We start from the raw sequence: 16429 nt of genomic DNA on the forward strand, positions 1-16429 counted from the left end.
ACAAAGAACAGCATTTTTAAGGTGGGTTGTGTTCAAGAATTGAACTTGCTTAAAAAATAAGAATTTATAAAAGTATTTTGGTTTACATTAAAAGAAAACTAATAACAATGCGTACCAAGTGCAGTCCATAAATCGTATCGATCAGCCAGCTGTAATTGAGTCTCCTCTCATAGGAAATCATAATATTTTAAATTTATCAGAAATTAAAGTCCAGAAGATAAAGAAAAACTTTTTAAAGCCCTCATTTATTTTGAGATATCTGGCCAGTTCTTTTGACTTATTTTTTGTTACATCTTGTTCTTGACTTCTTTAACTGCTGTAAGACTGCGATATTAAAGAATTCTCAATATCACGGAATCCAATAAGAAAACTAATAAACAGAGACAGGAAAGCGTAATGCAGAAAACCCAAAGAGAACCGACCATTAACTGATTGCAAATTACAGGACATTTTCCCGAAGCACCGGGTTGCAACTTCCAATCAAACGTGCCCATTACGGGTGGCATTCGAACCGCAATTCAATTTAGTTGGCTCATGGGCAAACCTCCTTAACCTCACGTGCTGGTGCTTTGGGCTCTTGGCTTTTGGGCCATCCCAGCGCCGAGAATCGAGAACCGAGGACTGAGAATCGAGGACCGAGAATCGAGAATCAAGAACTGAGAAACTGAGCAACGAGTGAAGGAGAAACCGCAGTGAAGCCTGGGCGAAACGATCGATTTGGGTGCAGTGGCGCCGTTTTCTGCGGCACAGGAATTTCAATGAGCTCTGTTTTATTTATTTATTTATTTTGGCTTTCTGTGCCCGCCGCGGCCCCATGGGTGTTAAAAATCGGCAAGCGAATAAATTTCCGTGTATGTATGTACTATGTGTGCAGAAAGAAAAAAAACGGGGGGTTCATTCGTGCAGTGCATTCCCTGCAGTTGTAGCGCCCACTTAGCGCAGATACAGATACACAAGATACGCAGATACATGCGGCGATATGTGTCTGGACCGGGCTAAAATCGAGCGACCAGGGCGACAGTGGCGGAAAGAGATGGGGCGAGTGCAACAGAAAGAGAGGGCCGGCAATCAGCGTCATTAGCAATTGGCGATGTGGAAGTCTGCCGACTTCTGGCCACTTCTGACCACTTCTGGCGACTTTGGGCCACTTTTCGCGTAGGCAGCCGTTGCAAATGGGGCAGTCGTCGCGTCGTTGCTAATTAAAAAATGCTCGCCACAAAATAAAACTTAATTGCGATTTCAATCGCGATACCAGCGAGCGGCGAGAGCAGCAAGCAGCAAGTTGCAAGTTGCAAGCCGCAAGTCGCAAGATTCAAGATTCGGTGCCGAAAGCCAGTTGCCAATTGCGACGGCACACGCGGCGTATGAGCGACAATTGCGGACACAACACAACACAACATCGCACAATATAAAAACTTGCCTCAAAGTTGCACTATAAACAGGTTTTTCCTTTTCAGCTTCTCACTGCCGGCGAGCTTGCACTTAATAAAGATTGATTTACACACATTGCCGTCTGCTGCTGACGGTGGGGAGTCGTCCCGTCCGTCCGCGAAGTGAGCAAAAAAGTCGAAAAGGAAAACTGGCAAACAAAAAAAAGAAAAAAAGGGAAAAAGTGTGCGAAAAAGCCTGGCTAAGTCCAAAGTTATTGCAAATGAAGCCCGCTCCCTGGGATTTCTTCCAGCCGGACAGCACAATGCACCGAAGCCACCGAAGCCACCGATGTCTCTGCCTCCAATCAAGCGGCTGCTGGCGCTGTTGCCATTTATGGCCTTGATTTATGTATCTCAGCTACTGGATCTCTAATGCGCACACAGATACTCCCCACACACACACAGAGACACACACATGTCGGCGGGGAGTCGCATGCATAAAAAACGTCAGCCAACAGGCATATTGAATTTATTTGCCATTTATTTCATTTCCTTGGCTTTTCGGCTGACTAAAAATCACGGCTCTCGAACGGAAGCCTCGGAAAGAGGAGAAGTATTGAGTGCATTTCTAAGTGTGTACACAAGGAGAAAAGGTTCAGCTACCTAGAAATAAGTGGATTCAAGGATTTAAAACAGTTTTTATGCCTTTACATGCCTTTTTCGGTAGATGCCATCGCTTAAATCGCACTATATTCCGGTAATAAGCCATCCTAAGAACCCGGAGCCCAAAAGCGGATAGCCAAATGGGCAGTACGCAAATGTGCCGCACTAAATACCCGCTTACGGTCATAGCTCAGTGGATTAGATTGGCACATCGTTAGCCGCCGTTTAGCAACCCCAAAACAAACCCTCTAAAATACCATGCCCTCGCAATAGCAATCGCAATCGAACAACCCCCGAATCGCTCAGCAATAATCGCACACAAAACCAAAAAACCAACCGAGTCGAGGACATTTTCCCGGAAGAGGACAAAGCAAATTGAATTTGAAGAAACCGATTCCAGATAGCCGAGCTTCAGGCTTTGAAGTCCTGTCTCCAAAAGTCGCCATTGTTGTGCAACTCCAGATATTCAGATATTCAGACGTCCTCTTTACTTGTTTTCATTCGGAGAAGGAAATCTGATACTTGATCAATGCAAATGAACCAATTGGGGAAAGGATTTATAGGTTTTTTAGCACTTTTACTTAGCACACCGATTTGTGGTTTTAATACATCTAATAAAACAATGTCCTATGGCATTTTACACCTTGCTGTTTGCATACACAAACATTTTATTTTAGAAGTTCCATCTACTTAGCATCTAGTGGTTTTAGAAGCAAAGTATTTTTTCATCACGCTGCCTTTTCTGTTTGCTAGTAATTTGGTGAGTCCACTCTGAAATTCGGCCGTTTTATTTTTGGTCAATATTGTGAGCCAAGCCTGGGGCTACATATTCCGAAATTGGAAACCATTTACTGAGAACAGCAAAAGCACTCCAAGCCCCGAAAATAGAGTTTGCTTTGCGCTCGAATATCGGGCAAACATAGTTTATTTTCGGTAAAGTCTACAGTCAACTTCAGTCTGCTTTTTCAGCACCCAAACGAGCTTAATGAGTGCAAAGTGATTTTTATTTGTGGCGCTTTTATCGGCATTTGCAAGTGGGTGCGAGATGTGGTGATGTGGCAAGCATTTGCGCACATATTTGCCTATTTTAAAGCGAAGCAGCTAAATGATGGAAATGCTTAGAGCTGCAAGTTCTTATCCGACTACTTTCCACTTCAACCTGTTCGGAGAGCGGCCTTTGAAATATGGTCAAAGTACGTGTGTTTCTATGGCAGATTCTTTAGATTGCAGACGCGCAGAAATTGCTTTGGAAAATTTGTGCCATCTCATGGCATTTAACGCGCTCGGAACAAAGCTGAAATTTTCTCCACCGGACGGGCGGCAAAAACCTCGTGATCCCAGAACCCCAGAACCCAAGCCAAAGAGTCGAGATCCGAGATGCGAGACCATCACCAGAGAAAAAGCTGCTAAATAACATGGCACGGATGGGCCAAAAGCAGGGGGATGGCCAAAAGGAGGGCACAAGTGGAGGTGGCTGAACAATGAAAACGCCAGAGTACAAAAAGCGAACGAACGAACTCAAAACGAAACTAAGGCAGCCACTAAAACTAAAAGCATACAAATGAGCATCTGGCTGAGTATATGGCTATGTAAATAAGTGCCCACAGTTGCGGTCAGCTGAATTGCGAAAAGGTTTATGGTAATGAATAACGCTTGAATGGCGGTCACAAACACCTTAAATAGTTAATGAATTTGCTTGACAAGCACCAACTAGTAAGTCACTTAAAAGCCACAATTCAGCACTGAGATGCCTGTAATGTAATACTAATTTTAACGGGAAATCGAGAAAGACAGTTATCTAGAATAGAATAGATTTGGATACAATTATAAAAACCCGTTTCAACCATACTTCTAGCCACATTTAGCATCGAAATAATAAATATATTTATTTGATAGTGCTATTAACTTGACCCCAATTGTATGTGCGAAATTCAACCGACGCGCGCGCACAGTGTTTTGCGGGAGTAAATAAGTTTTTCTATGGCTTTATTTTTATTGCACGACATTGCCTCAGGTCTAAATAAAAACCAGCCAACAACTGTGCGAATTATACGAAAAACAGCAGCTACGTAAAACTTTCTTATCTTTAGTGCCCTGCCGAAAGTCGCAAAAAGCTAAAGCAGCCGAAGTCGGTGGAAAACGTTGGCGGAAAAAGGGGAGCCGAGCGTTAAGTCGCTAACTAGCAACATGTCGCAAAGAATCTGAATCCGAGGTGGAGCCTCAGCACAATTGGCGCCCTTTTGAAAGGGAACACTAGTTTGCACAGAAATCCAAAACAACTATAAGAGGTGTATTCCATCCAGAGCTAGGAGAGTTATTCTTACTGAGCACTAATTGACACGTTGATATACTCCTAGAATACAGTTTGCCTCTATCTATGCATCTTTTCCAACACCTTTTTATTTTTTAGAGCGAAGCCTACTTTACTGTACTATTTTGAGTACAGTTTCATTGCTAAATAATAAAGGCCTCGTCCGTAGAGTTCCGCTTCGTCTGTCCGTATCTTTGTCCGTTACATTGATTCACTTCCCAAATTTTTAGGGCAAGCATTGGTTACGCTGTCTACCAGTCAGTAAATAGTTAATATAAGTTCCTAAAGTTTAAACTTGCGTGTCGTTGTCCGTTGGACTGTTGCTATGCAAGCAAGTCTCACATCTTCACAATTTGAAGATATTAGACAGCCAATAATAGTAGTGTGTGCATTCAAACTATAATAAACTTTTACAATAGAAAGATTTTAGATGTAGAGGTGTCGTTTGGGTACTGTTGAGGTAAGTAAACTTAAACTTAGCCTAAACTTTGTTATCCCAAAGCTGTTTAGAGGACAACTTAAACATAGTAAAATGGAAAAGTGAATACAATATAATCAGAAGTAGTCTTAAAAAGAGTTTTGTACAAATGTATATTGGTGAACCTAGCATTACTGCACGGGAACTCCAAGCTATGGTCCCCAAGGTCCAAAAGATCCAATCTGCCCTCTTGCTTGAAATCTTTTCGTACGCTTTTTTTGTGGGGGTTTTAATTTGCTTCTTTTTATCTCTGGGTCTTAGTTTTTTTCTTGTTTTTTATGTTTTCTTCGCACACTGAGCCCACCCACAAGTGTGTGTCCGTCCGAGTTTACCTGTCGTCGTCGTTAAAATGAATACATAAGTGAATGAATGAATGAATGAATGGGCGAGGAAGAGCGACAGCTGTACAACTCGCCTCTTCTGGCCGCCTGCATTCATTCGTTCTACTTAACGTCTGATGACTTTGTCGGGGTTTCGGAATCTTCTCATGAAATGGTATGTATAGTTTGTATATATGTGTATATGTGATGTGTGTGCGGCGAGTTCTACCTGCGAACCACTCCACTGCACTCTATTCCATTCCATTCCACTCCACTCGAAACAAGTAAACGGCGGGCGGTGGCGTTTTTATGGCATTTTATCTCCCGAAAGCATTAACACAGCAGCCAAGCAGCAACAGCAACAACAGCTACAACAACAACATCAGCTTTGTTGCAAGACCTCGGAAAGTGTGGATTTTGGTAAGAGAAACGAGCCACAGACCAGCGTCATTTGCTGACGCCATTTTATGTGGCAAAGGTCGAGGGGAGATGTTGCTCTATTGAAATTTGACGATATTATCCGGGGACATTCAAAGTTTCGCCATGTGTGTATCTGTGTATGTATGTGTGTAGTGGGCGGTGGGGCGTTGGGGCTGCAGAAGGTGTGGTGGTTGGTGATAAAACGTGCCGATTACCAGAGCTTTACGAGTGAAAATGGGCACCATGCATATCTTAGCAAATGATGGCAATTGTCGGCAGAAAAGGTGTTGTGGAATTACACTCGTCGCTTTGGGGATTGCAAATTGTGAAATGTGCCTCTTGAACGAACGAGTATTGAATTCACATTAGCCCGGGAATTATTATGCAAAGTGTCAGCATTTATGGGTTTTATGGTTCTGTTGGCTTTGGCCGAACAGGAGAAAAAGAGACATTTCTGGGGAATTGATATAGGGATTCGAATGAAAGGTGTGAAAAAAACTTGTGTGTGAAATGAGCCATAACAATTGCGATAAATTATGCACAATTGCCACCTGATAGCATTATTAGCTTGTGCTTTCATACAAGACATTCAAGGTTTTCCATTGAAAACAAGAGCGATGAAAAGCTGAGACATGCTAGTACCCCAAATCAGCGACACTGAATAGGAGAAAACATGTTTCTACTCAATGTTAATGAGATATCCATTTGCTAATAGCCTCGCGTAGGAAATTGACACTGTAATTATGTAATTATTATACACATACACTTTTTTTATAAGTCGTAGGCCTCGGATGGCCTTCGAGTTTGCCTGAATATCAATTCATTAAACTTAATGAATGTAATGAGCAGAGCACACACTCAATCACAAGCGGTGCCTGGTTTATTCATCTGAGCTTATAAGGCAGTCCAGCAATTTCAATTCCAATTTCGAGGCCTCTTTCCGCTCATCTCGTCGAGCTGAATATCAATTCGATGGACTTGGGGCTTTTTTATGGATATTCTGGCTGTCGCCAAATTGAATGCTTTCGGTTTCTATATTTGTCATAACTCAAGCGTTATGGCCAATAAAAAACGTCTCAAAATGGCCGCAGCTGGTTTTCATGTGCGTCTTCACTAAAAAGGCGCGATTTCACAGGCCGTCATTAAAGAAAATTGCCGTGCCGCACTAAATATGGAAAGATGTGCTGGAATATGAGTCTATGTGATAACCCGATACCCTTTTCAAGAGGTACATTGCATATTTGATTGGCAATTTGAGTAAACAGCGCCATTCCGTTTACCTGCTTTTCAATTGCCAACGGGAAATATGAATATGAATCACCTTCGTTTCTAAGTTGTGCTTAAAGATTCTTATTCTTACTTTATAAAGTACAAACATTATTACTACTGATTCAGCTTCAGCTGCTCAAAATTAAAATATACTTCACTACACCACCGAAAGCCTTTAAAGCTATTCAGTTGAAAAGGTATTCATATTCAACTGCCCAACATATTGCTATTCCTTTTGATTTGCAATATGATGTGGGTGCAAAAATGTGCAAATTTGATGGCCACGTCAGAAGTTTCCGTCTTGACCAAAGCCCGTATAAATAAGCCTTGAAGAAGTTCCGGCTTCCCCTCTTCACTTTTCAGGGACCTTAACAAGCTGTCTGCAACACAAGCTAACATTTGAAATAAGAAAAGTTGCCGCAAAGCTTAAAGTTAGCAAACTTGCCACATGTATACACTCACGCCAGTTCTGTGTGTACATTTAATATGCGATATATATGGATATAGAAGCGAAGAACAAAGCTCATAAAATACTTTTACAGATTTCAAAAATCAATTTCAGCGCAGCGCAGGGTGAGTAAATCGCATGCATAATTGAACTTCCTGGATGCTCAGATACTCAGATACTGGATGCTGGATGCTGGATTGTGGCAGATAGAAATACAGATGCAGCTGGATAGCGACGGCGGCGGCACCTGACTGCTGCACCTGATGTCCGACGCTCCTTTGAATGCCAATCAAATTGGCGCACGTCGCTCCAGGGGGCTATGCAACATTATGGTTTGCTTTGGGTTCTGGATCGGAGTCGGGGATCCTACGTGCTCGAGGCACCATCAAATGGCTGTCAGGAAGGAAACGAACGCCGGGCTAATGCGGATGCGAATGCGGATGCGGGCTGTGACGCCATTTTCGCATCAGTCTGCAGCTGCAGCAGAGCGGCACCAAACTTATTGCGTACCTTCCGCCAATTGTAATCACATCAATTTCAGTTTTTATCGCATCAATGTCGTATAATGCAGACCAACTTTGCGGATTAAAATGCCATTTATCCGTCGAGAAAGAATAGATGCAATGATTTTCAGTTTAAATAATATGGGTAAAACTGGGACTGGCGCACTTTTCAAAGTCAAAGTTCAGGGAAAACAACTAATCATAAAATCATTTTAATAAAAAGGCAATTTGGTGAGGAAGATTTTCGCAACGTAAATCGAATTTACACAACTTATAGCATTTAATAAATACATCTGAGACAAACAATGCAGCTACTTATTAGAGATATTTTCTAAGCAAAATAAGGGAAATATATCTGTCAAATTCTGAAATTGCTTTTTGCAAACATTTTGGTTTTTTTATGAGCTCTATAAATAAAAAACCTCTTCAATAAATAGTGTTATTTTAAATTAAAAAGTTTTGAAAAAAATGTATTCAAATATTGTAACAAAAATATGGCTTACAATTAAACTACAGTACGCATTGCGGAGTGCTAGCAAAAACTTGTATGCTAAAAATAAGAAAATACTTGGTATCTAAGAAGAAAACGAAGTTTTATAGTACATTTCCATAAATTAATGTGGAATTTCTTACCAAATGGAGTTTATATCTACAAGAATAATAGTTTAAAAATTGTATATATAAAGTGACTAAAATGTTATCATTGAACTTTTAGTAAAAAATAAGTTTTGCAAGAAGCAATAACCTATTTAAGTATAAATTATGTTCACAGTGACTGTAGATGATTGTTTGAAGAACACACATGTGTTGCGGAATAGGTTTTTCTCCGCTTCACTGAGTGAGAAAGTCGTTTGAGCCACATTTGCAAAGGGCCATCGAGGAGGAGGGAGGAGCGAGTAATTAAGCAGCGAACCCAGACACTAATTGCATTAACACTTGCGGTTAATTTGAATTTATGAAATGCTCTTCAAATGCTGAATAATGAAAAGCTCGCGGCAAAGTTAGCCCATCAAGTTGGGAGAGAAAAAAGGTGGCGTGGAAAAGGAAACTTTACGAATATAATTAAAACGATTTTCCATGAAATTTAAAATGAAATTTCGCTGCGCAAAAAGTTGCCAACAATAACAATAACAAAAGCGCGAGGTGAGGAGAGGCGGCGAATAAAAAAATAAATGAAATGCCAAATAAAGCGAAGCCGTTGGCTGATTACACACACCAGCGCAAACGGGCACACGAACACTCAGTCGCACACACCACACATACACACCTATACAGTACTCGGGTTGCTCTCCCACTCTCCATTCACCCCACCATCGCCCACCACCTACCCATCCAACAACAACTCAAACAGCCAACGAACTGCTGGCGATGAGAGTTGAAACGCTAGAAATTTGCCAAGGAGAGCGGGCTCTCTTGGGGTACAGAGCGAGAGAGAGAGTGAGAGGGGGAGCAGCAGCCAAAGAAAGAGAGCAATGAGGTTAAGAAAGTTGACAAGGGGGTGGTGGAAGAGAGCGGGTGGTGGCAGCAGCGGAGAGAGAAACAGTTTTGCTGCTAGCATTGCCACGTTTATGCGTCCCCGAATGAAACTACACGTCGTTCGAGTTAGGCAATCACGATATACATATACACTGATTACGTGTACAGCTCATATGTCATCCATGAATAAAAAGGTGAAACAAACACTTTTGGCTTGAAGCTGAAATGAGATGAAAACAGAAAAGCAATCGTAAATGTGGTTGCCCACCACTACAATTCTAGAGATGAAGAAAAATATCACCTTTTTTTCAATATATACTTACCTTTTTACAGCCTTTTGGAATCATTTACGGTCAAATGTCACTATTTTAGAAATAAGATTTGGGATGCCTTATTAAGCCTTTTATTATTTTTTTTAATGAAGATCAACTTAAAAGACAAAGCGACAATTAAAGTTTTTTAAGGTAGTTTTACTAGATGTTTAGATCTCTCGGTATGTTTGTCAATAAAGTAATTTTATAAATTACAGAAATTCTAAGTATAAAAAACTAAAACTTTTCTGTTCGGGATTAATCTTCTTTAGATCTACGTTGTCATATGCTTAGTTCTTGAATAAAAAATGGTTTACGAATACTACACAAGTTTAAGAAGTTACGCCGATGCATTTCTGATTCTTGAACCGTAAAACCATCGTGTAAACCGCATTTTACGACCAAAGAACTGAGCAACTGCTGAGAACAGCAAAAGGAATAGGCAAGGCAACGGTTGATGAATGGGATCCGAGAATCTAGCTGGGAAGGGGGTGGATAAGGGGCGTCATGGGGCGGAGTGGGTGGGCAGTAGCAGTAGCAGCACCAGCAACTACAACTACAGCAACAACAAAAGCGACACATGACAAATGGCGCAGACAGCGACGTCGACTGCAGAGCTGTGAAATAAAATGTCTCCGTGCGGGTGTGAGTGAGTTAGCAACTGTTTTGGCCATAGCCAAAAACCTTGAGCTGTGAAAACTCAAATAAAAATACTACAAAAAAAGAGCAGAAGCATAAACAAGAGACAGTAGCAACAGCAGCAACAACACCAACGAAAGGCGAGACGCTGCTCCATTTTTGGCGCGCACTGCAATTTAAAATTGCTGTCAGCCAGTCAGTCATGAAATGAAATACGCCGAACGGCAACGAGCAACAAAAGCCCGGCACTAAAAAACTACAATCACAAAAACAAAAACATAGCAAAAAGAAAAAAGCAATACAATACAACAGCACATCGCTTTCAATTTGTTCATACGAATTTATCGCTTGTCCGAGACGCTCTGGAATTTCGACCGAAACCGAAACTTTTTCGTGTTTTGCTTTGTGGTCGAAGTGCAAAATAAATGTTGCTCGAGAAATAAATATATATAGTATGTATATCTATATAGTGCCAACAAAGCTAACACTCTGAAAAAAACAGCATAAAAAACCGCATCGCTGCGTTGAATATTTCAAAACTTAATTTATCGCTCATCAACGGAGGGTTGCGACCTCGCTGCAAAAAAAAAGGGATGGGAAAATGCAAAATGGAGGCGCGACACTGAATCAAAAACCACATTGTGAATAATATTTATGGAATGGAATTTCGCATTAAAATGTCCGCCAAAATCAGGCAAAGATATTTTGTAATATTCTCTTAAAGCGATCATGTAACAATCTAGTCCACCTGGTTATTCATTATATTTTGCAAAAGTCTCGAAATAAAATAAAATGAAAAATCATAAAATGCCACTGGGCCGTTGAAAATGATTGCAATATAAGTCACCATTTGATTACTGCATGAATAAAATCTAAATACATTTTTTTAGTTCTTATGAAAACAACATTGGCTTGCCAAATTATATGAATTATATATGCTATATTAATTTATTTGCTGATTTAAAATGATGTTTGGCATAAACAATAATCTCTTTATAACTTCAACTTTCGACCAAATGACTAAACCCAATGAAGAAGAATACAACGTTTAAGAACCATCTTCACTTTGCTCATATGCCAAGTTTTAATTAATGTCTAACCGATAGAGATAAAACCTTTATTCGTCTGTTGGGTATTTGAACAAATGGCTAAATGGCAGCTTTTCATCAGACAGCATTTTCCAAAGTGCCCTTGGTAGGAAATGTAGATATTCGGAACAGAAATCAAACGAGAATATCGTAGGTATTGCATATTTCATTGCCAAGACAACATGAGGTCTCAATCAAGAGATTGACTTGATAGCTATGGGGGAATTAAATATGCAGTTGTAACAATCCAACTGGGGAATTTAAATGCAATTAATGCACAGACTTTTGTCCGACATAAATTGAAATGAAATTGACGTTCGATCGAGGGGAGCTTGCTGCAATTGAGAGCAATTTTGAATCAATTAGAAGTGAATTTTAGGAACTTGGAGCGCTGCTTTCAAGTAGCACCGCCACTTGATCGCTGCAGATACAAATACAGCTACAGATACATAAGTATCTTGAACTGATGCCGAGTGTATCTTCTCTCACGCACCGCGAAGCTACCGAGAAACGGAGAGTTCGAGTATTGGAGAATCAGAGAATCCGAGAAACGCCGCGCACTTCACAAATGAGTGCACATCATTTTCGAGCGATGCCGTGGAGCCAAAGCCGCAATAAACCAAAGGAACCAAAGGAATCAGGGGAACCGGAGGGCAACCGAGCGACTCGTATCATCTTCCATTCCCGCTTTTTGAAAAACACGCCAATTGGTCATGACTCCGACCTCCGTGGGGCCACCGATGTGTGTACGTACTACGTAGATATGCATGTATGCGTTGTATCTGTGGCTCGCAGTGCGTGTGTGTGCGCCTATTATTCGATTAACTCGAATACCCCTGCAGCGGCAATATAACCTCTGTACGAGTTACGGAGCTACGCCCTGCTCCGTGCACCATGCACCGGGGCATCCTATCCCGACCCAAAACCAGAACCGTCAGCAACCGTCGGCTAAAAGCCGAAGTTCCGCACAGAGGCAAAAGTTCAGAGAATGTGGCCAAAGAGGAGCGCAAGCGGCGGCAGACAGGTGCAGGCTCCCACACAAACTCACAGAAACCGAATACACACCCACACACACACTCACGGGCATCCACATCAAACAACGAGCTCTGATTGAAACACCTTCCGTTTACCTCATCTCGTCAGCCGTCATCAGCGCCACAGGAGATGCGATGACAGAAGGATTGGGAGCTGCAAAATGAACCCGGAATACAGAGAACCGGAAGCTATGGTACAGTGTTTTGTATTATATTACCTCTGTTTGTCTTAGGAGTAGTAACTAACTATTTAAGTAAATGCAATATATGTATTTGCACGTGCTAACTTCACTCTTAAACCTTAAATATACTTGTGCTTTTCCTAGAGATGCTGCTTTAAAGGCACTAGTTAAGTTTCCTTATTTGTGCTTCTGAATAACATAACTTAAATAACTTAAAAGTATGTTTAAAAGCTGCAGCTGTGTAGTAGTGCTAACACTGCTATTTATAAGAATGAATAAAAGTCATAATGGATTCAAACAAAGTTGGATTCATGGAAAACTACATAAAATTTACGTTAAGTCCAAAGTTATGAGCGATTCAATACTCACAAATGCTACAGAGTTAAACTAAACATTATAAAACATGCTTTTTGGTATGCGTGTAATATAGTATATAAACTGTGAAAAAGGCAATCCTTTAATAAAACCGTTTTCATCATTAATTCATTAATAATTACTTAAATTGTTTGATTTTTATAAGCCATGATGAGCTGATTCCATGTGAAAATGCAAATAAACGAAGTCATTTGCTGAGTGCAAACAGTCACCTCATGTATTGACGCACCAAAAACCAAAAGCGAAACTCCCCTTTACGGAAGGTTCATGGTTCAAAACTCGGCGAAACTGTGGAAAATTTGGAGAGCCGAAAATGCCACGTTCCAACCCCGTTGACCCCCGTCCCACGCATCCAAGTCGCCGCCTTTGGCATCCAATGAAGCCGCAAAACTGCGGTTCGTCCTCCTCGCTCGGCTTTGTACCCGGTTTTTCCAACGCCAACCCTCTACACCCCTCGCCACCCCTTGTCACCCCTCTACACCCCAGTGACTGCCCCTCGTAATGCCTGGTAACCCCTCTTAACCCCCGCCGTAAGCCCCTAGTTCCCAACCCTCGGCGCTGCGCTTCGATGTGTTCAAAATGGCAAATTGCCAACCTAGGCGAGGGGGGATCGGATCGCTTCGGATCGGCGGGAAGGAAGGGAAGGGAAGGGGTTGGTTAGCTTCACGGACTGAACTGAACAACTGATGCAGCGAAATCAAATTCGTTTTGCGTGTTTCGCATAACGTCTGAGCTCCCCCCTCCCTCACCAGGCACACCTTGGTGGAAGGAAATCGAAGCACCGCACCTCTCCCCCCCCTGGTGGCCACCGCCCCAAGTCTCCACAGCCACGTAACTCCTGGCCTCGTGTAAATTCCAAAACGTGCCGAGGATTCGCTTGGTTAACGCTCATTTTGTTGTTCCCCAGCCTTATACGCACATATCGCTGTCCCTTTCGCTCGGGGGCCCTGCATCTCGCTTGCTTGGCTCTTCATTAATTTTAATGGGTATACACGACGCATAATACCTTCTGCGGATCGGGGATCAAAGTTGAGCACTGGCGTTCCTCCTCTTATTTTCGGCACTTATCGCCGCCACCGATCTCGCTCGAAAGTCGCCGCGAAAATTGCCAACGTTTTGCCAGATTAGATTCGGACAATCCGGCTTTTATGGACACTCCAAAACTAATACGTTCTTAATTGGGAGTGATTTACGGCTAACGGGATTGGTATATACATATAGTGGTATATAGCACTGGAAACTTAATATCTTCGGGTGCCTTTTATAAGCTTGGCTACATATTGTAATGGATAATACACATAATAATGAAAACATCTGAAATAGGTTATGATCTAGATAGTTGCTGCTCGAAAAACTGAAACGAAACGATCAGCAAAAGCTGAAGATATCTGTTTTATAAGTTTTTCAGTATGATATGTGTGATATGTGAATAGTATTACAGTACTAAAGTGTAGAAAGCAATAGAAACACATTAATCGGTATAATCATATCACTGATATAGAAAAGTATCAACACTCCATACTTCTTAAAATCGTCAATACGCCTCGGAATATTGTAAACAGAATAGGTTTATGTTAAGAGCAGCTTTGGAATTCCTTTTGGGCTTAGAACTTGAATGAAATATTCAAAATATGCCATTTAGCAACAAGTTATAGATCGATTATATGGCCCTACCCACCCGGCACTAATTGCATATGCATACGAGTATAATGAGTGCAATCCATTAGCATTAATAACCGAGCGCGACAAATTGAAGGCACGGGCTGCGAAAGCTGCTATCAGTTACGTAAGCCAAGTAAGTGGAGTATAAAACACGTGATTAATTAGCATGTTTGTATTCGCGACAGCGCGGCAAATATTTGCGAAATTTGATAGCAAACTCAACTTAAGCCACGTTTACAGCCAGAGGTGCCAGCATTCAAAAGCCCACAATGCGCATTTAGAAACAAAGGAATAGTTTTGGGCATTAGCCGTCTGCCGCGACATTCGTCAACGACTTTGGGCATTAACATTTTAAGGTACTTATCAGTAAGATTGTGTGTTCACTGGCGATAGACATTTGATTAATTGGTTTTTAATGCCAATGCACTGGGGCAAAATATGGCGTAGATATGGGCTTTTATTTAGAAATATTGTATGGTGCTACATGGATCTTGAGAGCTATACATTTCTAGTTTATTGCTAATATTAATCCAAAACCATTTAATCTTAAAACATTATAATCAGTTCTTGTAAGCTAATCAAATTCGTTGTTTCAAGGCAATTTTATATTACACGTTCTTTGGTTTTTATCCAAGTTATTAGCATGCTTGTTACTTAAAACCCATAGAAACAATGCTAACTTGCTCGAAAGCAAACGTAAGAATTACCCAAAATATTGAAAAAACTGTTCAAATTTTAGATTGGCAATATTGTTATTTTATTGTTAAGCTTTTACACTAAATATAATTTAAAAACATCGGAAACAGCATGGTTAAAAAACCGCAAAGAACCCTTTTCTAAATAGAAAAACTTTATAATTAAGTTAGCCATTAATTGAGTTGGCCAGCCAGGTGAGGCGGCATTAAATACTAGTTATTATCGTGTGTCAGCGAATCAGTTACATCAGCAGCGACTGGGCAAATCAAACAGATAATAAATCATAGCGGCTAAGTGTTTTCAATTACCCAATTTACCAATCGCGAATCGCAAAGCCGGCACGTTCCCGCCAAAACAGTCGCAGCAACTACGAGTAATACTTAAATGCCATTTATCAGCGTGCCTTGTGCCGCGCACTAGTGCCTTTCCCGGGGGGTGGGGGGTGTGTTGTGGGTGGTGGGTGGCCGAGGGGGCGGCACAAGCCAAGGGGGTGGTCGGATGGAGCGGTACGGGGCGATGCGGAAAGCTTTCAGCCGAAGCAGGCAGTGGCAATGGCAACAGTAAAAGCAAAAGCAAAGCAAAAGCAACAAATACACTCTAAAGCTGATAAGTCTGTTTTCGCAAACGACGGCGAAAAGTCAAAAGTCCCGCTCCTCCCCCTTTTTCCCACAGCTTTTCCCGGGGGTGCGCAGTAAAGTGCGACATTTTGCTGCTGATTAAGTGGCGTTCGTTTTTAATAAAAGTCCGCCAAGCAAATAAAACAACAAGTTGCCTGAAGCAGCGATGACAGCGTGTAAGCAAATCGCATGAATCGTGAGTGCGGGAAAGTAACTGGAAAGTCTGTAAACTCCATTTTGTTAGGGGAAAATGCAGTGGGTTTTTTAACATTAAACATTTATTTTTGAGTTATATTGCCTTTAAATGAAAATCTTGGTAAATGCTCTACTTAATTACAATACGTACGCTTTTAATTTTGAAACCTTCATAATCCCCAAAATCCATCCAAATATCAACATGGTTTTCTAAAGGACTTGCTATGTTGGCTTAGTGGTTAGAGATGGCTTATAAACTTTTAACAAGCTTATCCTTATCACGCTGCCATCGCTGTTCCGAATTCGCTGCTGCCGTTGACTGGTGCACCTCACACACACACACACACACGGAATACACGGCGAGAAAAGAAG

Source organism: Drosophila yakuba, chromosome 2R, assembly GCF_016746365.2.
Source record: "Drosophila yakuba strain Tai18E2 chromosome 2R, Prin_Dyak_Tai18E2_2.1, whole genome shotgun sequence".
Taxonomy (NCBI): domain Eukaryota; kingdom Metazoa; phylum Arthropoda; class Insecta; order Diptera; family Drosophilidae; genus Drosophila; species Drosophila yakuba.